Source organism: Bos taurus, chromosome Y (genome assembly GCF_002263795.3).
Source record: "Bos taurus isolate L1 Dominette 01449 registration number 42190680 breed Hereford chromosome Y, ARS-UCD2.0, whole genome shotgun sequence".
Classification (NCBI taxonomy): domain Eukaryota; kingdom Metazoa; phylum Chordata; class Mammalia; order Artiodactyla; family Bovidae; genus Bos; species Bos taurus.
This window is the reverse complement of record NC_082638.1, coordinates 23,414,000-23,423,676: the sequence shown is the minus strand read 5'-3', so window position 1 is coordinate 23,423,676 and position 9,677 is coordinate 23,414,000.

Genomic DNA, 9,677 nt, shown 5'->3' with positions numbered 1-9,677 from the left:
ACACCCTCTTCCTACACAAATGAACCACAAGCTAGTCTCCAAACTTGAGTTTAGAGGTTAGGGCGGTGTTGAAAGAGGATCAGTTCAGTTCAGTCGCTCAGTCGTGTCCCACTCTTTCCAATCCCATGAATCACAGCACGCCAGGCCTCCATGTCCATCACCAACTCCGAGAGTCCACCCAAACCCATGTACATTGAGTCAGGGATGCCATCCAACCATCTCATCCTCTGCCGTCCCCTTCTCTTCCTGCCTTCAATCTTGCCCAGCATCAGGGTCTTTTCCAATGAGTCATCTCTTCACATCAGGTGGCCAAAGTATTCGAGTTTCAGCTTCAACATCAGTCCTTCAAATGAACACCCAGGACTGATTTCCTTTTGGATGGACTGGTTGGATCTCCTTGCTGTCCAAGAGACTCTCAAGACTCTTCTCCAACACCACAGTTTAAAAGCATCAATTCTTCAGCACTCAGCTTTCTTTATAGTCCAACTCTCACATCCATACATGACTACTGGAAAAACCATAGCCTTGACTAGACGGACCTTTGTTGGCAAAGTAATGTCTCTGCTTTTTAATATACTGTCTAGGTTGGTCACAACTTTCCTTCCAAGGAGTAAGCATCTTTTAATTTAATGGCTGCAATCACCATCTGCAGTGATTTTGGAGCCCAGAAAACTAAAGCCTGCCACTGTTTCCACTGTTTCCCCATCTATTTGCCATGAAGTGATGGGACCGGATGCCATAATCTTCGTTTTCTGAACGTTGAGCTTTAAGCCAACTTTTTCACTTGCCTCTTTCACTTTCATCAAGAGGCTCTTTAGTTTTTCTTTGCTTTCTGCCATAAGGGTGGTGTCATCTGCATATCTGAGGTTATTGATACTTCTTCCGGCAATCTTGATTCCAGCTTGTGCTTCCTCCAGCCCAGCATTTTTCATGAGGTACTCTGCATATAAGTTAAATAAGTAGGGTGACAATATACAGCCTTGATGTACTCCTTTTCTTTTTGGGAACCAGTCTGTTGTTCCATGTCCAGTTCTAACGGTTGCTTCCTGACCTGCATACAGATGTCTCAAGAGGCAGGTCAGGTGGCCTGGTAGTCCCATCTCTTGAAGAATTTTCCGCAGTTTATTGTGATCCACACAGTCAAAGGCTTTGGCATAGTCAATAAAGCAGAAATAGATGTTTTTCTGGAACTCTCTTGCTTTTTCGATGATCCAGCAGATGTTGGTAATTTGATCTCTGGTTCCTCTGTCTTTTCTAAAACAAGCTTGAACACCTGGAAATTCCTGGTTCATGTATTGCTGAAGCCTGGCTTGGAGAATTTTGAGCATTACTTTACTAGCGTGTGAGGTGAGTGCCATTGTGTGGTAGTTTGAGCATTTTTTGGCATTGCCTTCCTTTAGGATTGAAATGAAAACTGACTTTTTCCCGTCCTGTGGCCACTGCTGAGTTTTCCAAATTTGCTGACATATTGAGTGCAGCACTTTCATAGCATCATCTTTTAGGATTTGAAATAGCTCAACTGGAATTCCATCACCTCCACTAGCTTTGTTCGTAGTGACACTTCCTAAGGCCCGCTTGAAAGAGGATACCAGTTCCCTTTCTGGGGACTTGAAGGGACTGTGCATAGTCCATTGGTGTCCACTGACACTGTATCCCTTTGAGCAGGATCCTTACAATGGGAGGCTAACCAGGCCTCCCCTGCTGTCTATCCTCCTTCCATATTGGGCTGGATAGCCCTCACCACTCTGGTGCCAGTTGCTCACATCTCCATTCCCACAGCTGCCTTCTCCTGGGAAGTGGGTCTAGTTTCCAACACCCTGTTCTGTCTGCCCTGTCAGTCATGCCTGCCTCTGTTCTAACTCCCAACAACAGGAAGGTCTTCTTTTAAGCTTTCTTTAAAAACAAACTAACAAAAAAATCTTTCTAATATCTCCCATGTGTATTTCTTACTCATGTCTACTTTACATTGAAATGTTTCTTTCAGTCAAGTAACTCAGCTGTTTTTTTAAGTACATTGTTTATTTTCATTTCCATCTTTTTAAATGGATAAGTTATGAATTATGGATCCAAATACTATTAGCTGAATGAATCTAAGTTGCTTTTCTTTTTTCACAAAGCATGGTTTTTAAACCATAAAATTGGGTTTCAGGCATCAAATGTGGTCTGGTGACACAGTTCAAGTAATAATAATAGCTACCATTTATTAAAAGCCTACCTGTTCTGTGCCAGACACCTTGGTATGCATCATCTTAATCTTCATGACTGCCTGAAAAATAGGTGTTAGGATCCCAGTTTTGCAAATTATGAGACTGTGGTCCAGATGGATTAAATGACATGCCTAATGATACTCAGCAGAGGCAGCAACAGGACCCAGACCCAATCTGTCTGACCCCAGACTTCTACATTTGCCTCTCCTCCACATGCCTCTCCTTGGAGATGCCCTTATAGGACTTATAGGAGGAAAAGGTCTTTCAGAAGTAAAGAATGCTACTGATGGTCAACATGAGAAAGAGGTAGGATGATTCAGCCAGGATCCCCCACTGAAGGAGAGATGAAGCTGGTTCTCCTTTATCAGGGGGGAGAGTCTGGCCTGGAGACAGTCTGGCTAAACCTTTCAGGAGTCAGTGCCAAACCTGGGGCAGGGGCTGGAGAGGGGGAAGGGGTGGTGAGGGGGACCAGCAGGGCCTGCTGTTCGTACAGTCTGAGGACAGTAGGAGGATGGGGTGTTGCCATGCTCCATGTCGGCTGGACAGGTCTGAAGCATGGATAGGCAGGAAATTTAGCTCATGACTGAGAGATCTCCAGAAGGACACCTCCTCCCATTTAGAGGTTTCAAAAACATTAAGATCCCTTACAAAGAGGATTAGAGATGGACAAGAGGCAGAGTTTAGGAACAGAGCCTTAGACGGGGAAGCATCCTATCAAGGGTCTGGTCCAACCACTCACCAAACCTTAGGAGTAATGGTGAGTTTTTGAGTTGGGCTGACCAATCATTAGTGGTACAATTCTGGGAAGTCACTCACCTTCCTGAGCTTCAGTTTCCTCACCTCTAAAGAGGGAATAAATTATTCCTCTTTCACATCAAGGTTGTTGTAAGGATTAAATAATAAAAACAGCTAATATATATTGAGTACTCATATATGCAGGGGACTCTTCCAGGAACTTCACATATAATTATCTCCCTCATTAAGTAAGATGATGCACAGTACTAGTCACTTATTAGGCAAACAACTAATAATAATAAGCAACTAATAATTAGTTGAAGATAGCAAGAACAATGCCTCATGAGGCTCCCACTCCATTATTTCATTGATGGGATTTTTGTACATTATTTCTTAGGCTCCACCTATAGCATTCCCACAGGATTCATTATGGGTCCCAACTTGCTGCTGCAGTCCATGATGCTCCCTCTCACCCATGGTGGCCCCTGACAAAAGACATCTCACTTTGGTACCTCCTCATTCCCTTCCAAATTAAGTCTTCCAACAGAAATGTCCCCAGATTCCTCAGTCTTCCCTGGCCACCAATCTGTCCATGGCTCTCTTCAAAAATGATATCTAGAGGGAATTCTCTGGTGGTCCAGTGTCTAAGACCCTGGGCTCCCAATGCAGGAGGCCCAGGTTTTCAATCGCTAGTCAGGGAAATAGATCACACATGCCACAACTAAGCCAAATAAGTAATTTAAAAAATATATATTTCAGGGCCATCCCTCTGTGCTCAGGACTCTGGACTGCTGTCCCTGCTGCCTTCACAGTCCAGAGTCACTTCTATTTGGCTAAGGCCATATTACCCCCTTGGATTCCAGGAAGCTTGTGGCTTCCCAAGAGCCCTAGGTTGGTTTTCTTTGGGGTTGTTATGTTATTTCAAATGAACAGAAAACTGGATCTCTGTGATCCTGTTTATCAGCAGTTTAACTCAGGGACTTATGAACAGGTTTGAAACATTCCATGCATGATTATGTCCCACTGTTCCATCCTATTGAGGGTATTCTGCATCTTAGAACTGTTCTCTTTCAGGACTTCCCTGGTGGTCCTGTGGTTAAGATGCCTCACTTCCACTGCAAGTCCAATCCCTGGTCAGGGAAACTAAGATCCCACATGTATGTGGGATCAGCCAAAAATATAGGTTAAAAACAAAACAAAACAAAACAAAACTGTTCTCTTTCATAGTCATCATTTCTCCCAGTTAGTGCCATCACTGTTGGACAATCTGATTTTCTTCCTTAACCTGAAGCATTGGTCAAAATGGTAAATAGGAGAATGATAAGGACAGAGCTTGTGCTCTATCCTACCCACACTGGGGGCCATCTGGCTTACCTAGCCTTGCAACCAAACCCACTGAAAACTCCCTCAATTTCCAAATTCTGCAGCCCATGTTTCACCATCTTGCACTACAAAATATTGTGAGAACCTTGTTAGAATTTTTGTTAAAATCCTGATGTTTATGGTCTCCTTATTTCTCTGACTTGCCAGATTAGTAACTTTTCAAATACAAGTGATTATATATTTAGGCTTTTGGGGCTTGGTTTTGGTCAGCCCACATCCATTCCTAGGGACCACCCCCTCTCCTCTGTGTGATCATACACCATTTGTATAATCAGTCCTTCTCAAACTCTTCTGAAGGTCAACACCCAAATCCCTTTTGCTGAGGTCACCCTTTTAGTCTCTTGAAATGTCAAAACTCTGCTGTGTCCCCCACTGACTAACCCCTAACTTCCTTTCATCCCCCAAAGATCCTTAGATGCTCTGATTCCCATCTATAGTTTCATGCCTGGTCCTCACAGTTACCTCATCTGGACCTGGCTCATAGAAAGCATCTAGGTGCCCTCTGAGAGTCTATTCATCTATCCGCTCTTAACCATGCTTGTTCTGATATTTCTTTTTGCTGGTCGTTCTCCACCAAAATGTCCAGTGTTTCCCTGTCACAAGCCTGGAGATGAGAAAATTCTGTGTTCCCTTCATCATTCTTCCTTGCTTCCTCCAAGTGCACCTGCAAAGCCCCTAGCATGGTCTGTGATGTTCTTCCAAAGCCTCAGCTCATTCTGAGATTGAGTGCTTATGTGTTCCAGCAGGTTCTTCCTGTCTGGATCTCTACTTCCACGTTTTTCTCCATGGACCTAAGTTTTGTGTGTGTGTGCAGGGGTGGGGTCAGGGCATTAATTGTTTTGAACTACAACATACGTATACAGTCAGCAAAAACAAGACTAGGAGCTGACTGTGGCTCAGATCATGAACTCCTTATTGCCAAATTCAGACTTAAATTGAAGAAAGTAGGGAAAACCACTAGACCATTCAGGTATGACATAAAATGAATCCCTTACAATTATACAGTAGAAGTGAGAGATAGATTTAGGGGACTAGATCTGATAGACAGAGTGCCTGATGAACTAGGGATGGAGGTTCATGACATTGTACAGGAGGCATGATCAAGACTATACCCAAGAAAAAGAAATGCAAAAAAGCAAAATGGCTATCTGAGGAGGCCTTACAAATAGCTGTGAAAAGACGAGAAGTGAAAAGCAAAGGAGAAAAGGAAAGATATACCCATTTGAATGCAGAATTCCAAAGAATAGCAAGGAGAGATAAGAAAGCCTTCCTCAGTGATCAGTGCAAAGAAATAGAGGAAAACAATAGAATGGGAAAGACTAGAGATCTTTTCAAGAAAATTATAGATACCAAGGGAACATTTCATGCAAAGATGGGCTTGATAAAGGACAGAAATGGCATGGACCTAACAGAAGCAGAAGATATAAAGAAGAGGTAGCAAGAATACACAGAAGAACTGTGCTAAAAAGATCTTCACGACCCAGATAATTATGATGGTGTGACCACTCACCTAGAGCCAGACATCCTGGAATGTGAAGCCAAGTGGGCCTTAGAAAGCATCACTAAGAACAAAGCTAGTGCAGGTGATGGAATTCCAGTTGAGCTATTTCAAATCCTAAAAGACGATGCTCTGAAAGTGCTGCACTCAATATGCCAGCAAATTTGGAAAACTCAGCAGTGGCCACAGGACAGGAAAAAGTCAGTTTTCATTTCAATCCTAAAGGAAGGCAATGCCAAAAAATGCTCAAACTACCACACAATGGCACTCACCTCACATGCTAGTAAAGTAATGCTCAGGATTCTCCAAGCCAGGCTTCAACAATATGTGAACTGTGAACTACCAGATATTCAAGCTTGTTTTAGAAAAGACAGAGGAACCAGAGATCAAATTACCAACACCTGCTGGATCATCGAAAAAGTAAGAGAGTTCCAGAAAAACGTCTATTTCTGCTTTATTGACTAGGCCAAAGCCTCTGACTGTGTGGATCACAATAAACTGTGGAAAATTCTTCAAGAGATGGGAATGCCAGACCACCTTACCTGCGTCTTGAGACATCTGTATGCAGGTCAGGAAGCAACAGTTAGACCTGCATATGGACCAACAGATTGGTTCCAAATAGGAAAAGGAGTACGTCAAGGCTGTATATGGTCACCCTGCTTATTTAACTTATATGCAGTGTACATCATGAGAAACGCTGGGCTGGATGAAGCATAAGCTGGAATCAAGATTTCTGGGAGAAATATCAATAACCTCAGATATGCAGATGACACCACCCTTATGGCAAAAAGTGAAGAAGAACTAAAGAGCCTCTTGATGAAAGTGAAAGAGGAGAGTGAAAAAGTTGGCTTAAAGCTCAATATTTAGAAAACTAAGATCATGGTATCTGGTCCCATCACTTCTTGGCAAATAGATGGGGAAACAGTGGAAACAGTGGCAGATTGTATTTTTCTGAGCTCCAAAATCACTGCAGATGGTGGCTGCAGCCATGAAATTAAAAGACGCTTACTCCTTGGAAGGAAAGTTATGACCAACCTAGACAGTATATTAAAAAGCAGAGACATCACTTTGCCAACAAAGGTCCATCTAGTCAAAGCAATGGTTTTTCCAGTAATCATGTATGGATGTGAATGTTGGACTATTAACAAAGCTGAGCCCTGAAGAATTGATGCTTTTGAATTGTGGTGTTGGAGAAGACTCTTGAGAGTCTCTTGGACAGCAAGGAGATCCAACCAGTCCATCCTAAAGGAAATCATTCATTGGAAGGATTGATGCTGAAGCTGAAACTCCAATACTGTGGCCACCTGATGTGAAGAGCTGTTTCATCAGAATAAGACCATGATGCTGGGAAAGATTGAAGGTGGGAGGAGAAGGAGACAACAGAGGTGACATGGTTGGATGGCATCACCAACTCAATGGACATGAGTTTGAGTAAACTCCAGGAGTTGGTGATGGACAGGGAGGCCTGGCATGCTGCAGTCCATGGTGTTGCAAAAAGTCAGACATGACTGAGTGACTGAAGTGAACAACATACATATAGAAAATGCATGAATCTTAAGTGCACAGCTTAATTAATTTTCATAAAGTGAACACACCCATATAAACAGCAGCAAGAACTCAAACATTACCAGCATCTAGAAACCCCATTAGGTCCCCTTCCAGTCACTACCCTCCCTTGGGGTAGCCACAGTCCTGACCCTTAACATTATAGATTTTGTTGTTGTTGTTGTTCAGTCACTCAGTCATGTCTGACTCTGCAACCCCATGGTCTGCAACACACCAGCCTTCCCTGTCCTTCACCATCTCTCAGGGCTTGCTCAAGCTCACATCCTTCAAGTCGGTGATGCCATCCAGTCATTTCATCCTCTGTCATCCCTTTCCTCCTGCCTTCAATCTTTCCCAAACTCATGTTCTTTTCTAATGAGTCAGCTCTTCACATCAAGTGGCCAAAATATTGGAGCTTCAGCTTCAGCATCAGTCCTTCCAATGACTATTCAGGACTGATTTCCTTTAAGATTGACTTATTTGATCTCCTTGCTGTCCAAGAGACTCTTGAAAGTCTTCTCCAACACCAAAGTTCAAAAGCATCAAGTCTTTGGCACTCAGCTTTCTTTGTGGTCCAACTCTCACATCCATACATGACTCCTGGAAAAACCATAGCTTTGACTAGACGGACCTTTGTCAGCAAAACTTCTGCTTTTTAATATGCTGTCTAGGTTTTTCATAGGTTTCCTTCCAAGGAGCAAGCATCCTTAAGCTTCATGGCTGCAGTCACCATCTGCAGTGATTTTGGAGCCCAAGAAAATAAAATCTGTCACTGTTTCCACTGTTTCACCATCTATTTGCCATGAAGTGATGGGAGTGGATGCCATGATCTTCATTTTTTGAATGCTGAGTTTTAAGTCAGTTTTTTCACTCTCCTCTTTCACCTTCATCAAAAGGCTATTTCCTCTTCTCTTTCTGCCATAAAGGTGGTGTCATCTGCAAGTCTGAGGTTACTGATATTTGGGTTTGCCCTGGGCAGTGCCCAGAATCACTGTTTATCCTCCTTTGTGTCTGTCTCAGTGTTGTGTTTGTGACATTTTCCCACAATGTTGTGTGTGGTTGTGGATTTTTTATTCTCACATTTTAAAGTCAGTTTTTAAGTCAGCCACAAGCATCCTTAAGCTTGTGTCTCCTTCTTTCTTGGTTTTAGTACTTTATATTTCCTACTTCACGAAGGTAATGTACAGAGTTGCCTTTGTTTTGGCTATACCAACTCTTTCTCCCTTACACCGATAAACAGAGGCGTTCAGCAATGGTTATTTCTTCTGACCTGCTCTCAGAAAGTCTGTAGTACATCACTGTTGCTAAGTCGGTCCCTGCAGATTATGTATTTGACAGGTATTTTTGGGAATCTATGAATTTCAGCCTTCCAATATAAGCCTTCCTTTCACCCACCTCCTTTGCTAAGCATCAGGGAGTTGCCAGCCATGGTGTCCATTTTAGCTGAGTTGGGATAGTCACTGCCAATAATGTTCTCTGTCCCATTTGAAAGGTAAATCCTGTGACATAGCTCTCATCTGCCCTTCTTCACTGACTCTGATTATCATCAAATTATCTGTACCTCTGACAATGACATTATTTCCTTGTTTCAATGCCTGAGTCACATCCCATTGGGAACCCATATTCCATTCCTTGATCCATTCATCTCTCCTTCCTGTGTACTTTCTTTACTTTCATCTCTGAGCATTGGGAATGCTGTTGCAGTGCATGCTCTCTTGCATGTACTTTTTAAAAGCTGTGTATTTCTAAAGTATCCTAGGAGTGGAAAGGCCTAGTCATACTTCCTATCTCTTTTGTTTCTGTAAAGTCACATGGACAGTGATTTTTATACTGACTCTTCCCACACATATGCCCCTACTATAATAAAAGGATCCCCCTGGCTAACATTAATCTACCATTTGTGATCTGAACCATTTTCCATGATGGCCTTTTTCAATGCTCAGAGTTGATGTCTCTTGGTAGTTTAGATTACATATCCTTGATAAGAAACTCTGTTGAGCACTATTCATGGCCTTTTTGCACTATTCTCAGGATTTTTTATTTTAGAAAGCACTTTAAGTTGTATTAACCTGGTGATGTTTACTTCCTGAATGTGTCCCAATTTTGTTTTGGTTTTTGTTTGTTTTATCATCATTATTATTATTTTTTGATGTGTGACCCCTGACATATTGAAGGGTAGGTGTTATGTCGAGTCCAGCAGCCTTGTGAATATCAGATGTCCATCGGCAATAGTTTGAAGGTTGTGGTTATAGAGAAAAGCTGCCACGCTTTCTATATAAGAAAAAAAGAAAGGTTTTTTTCCCCCCGCT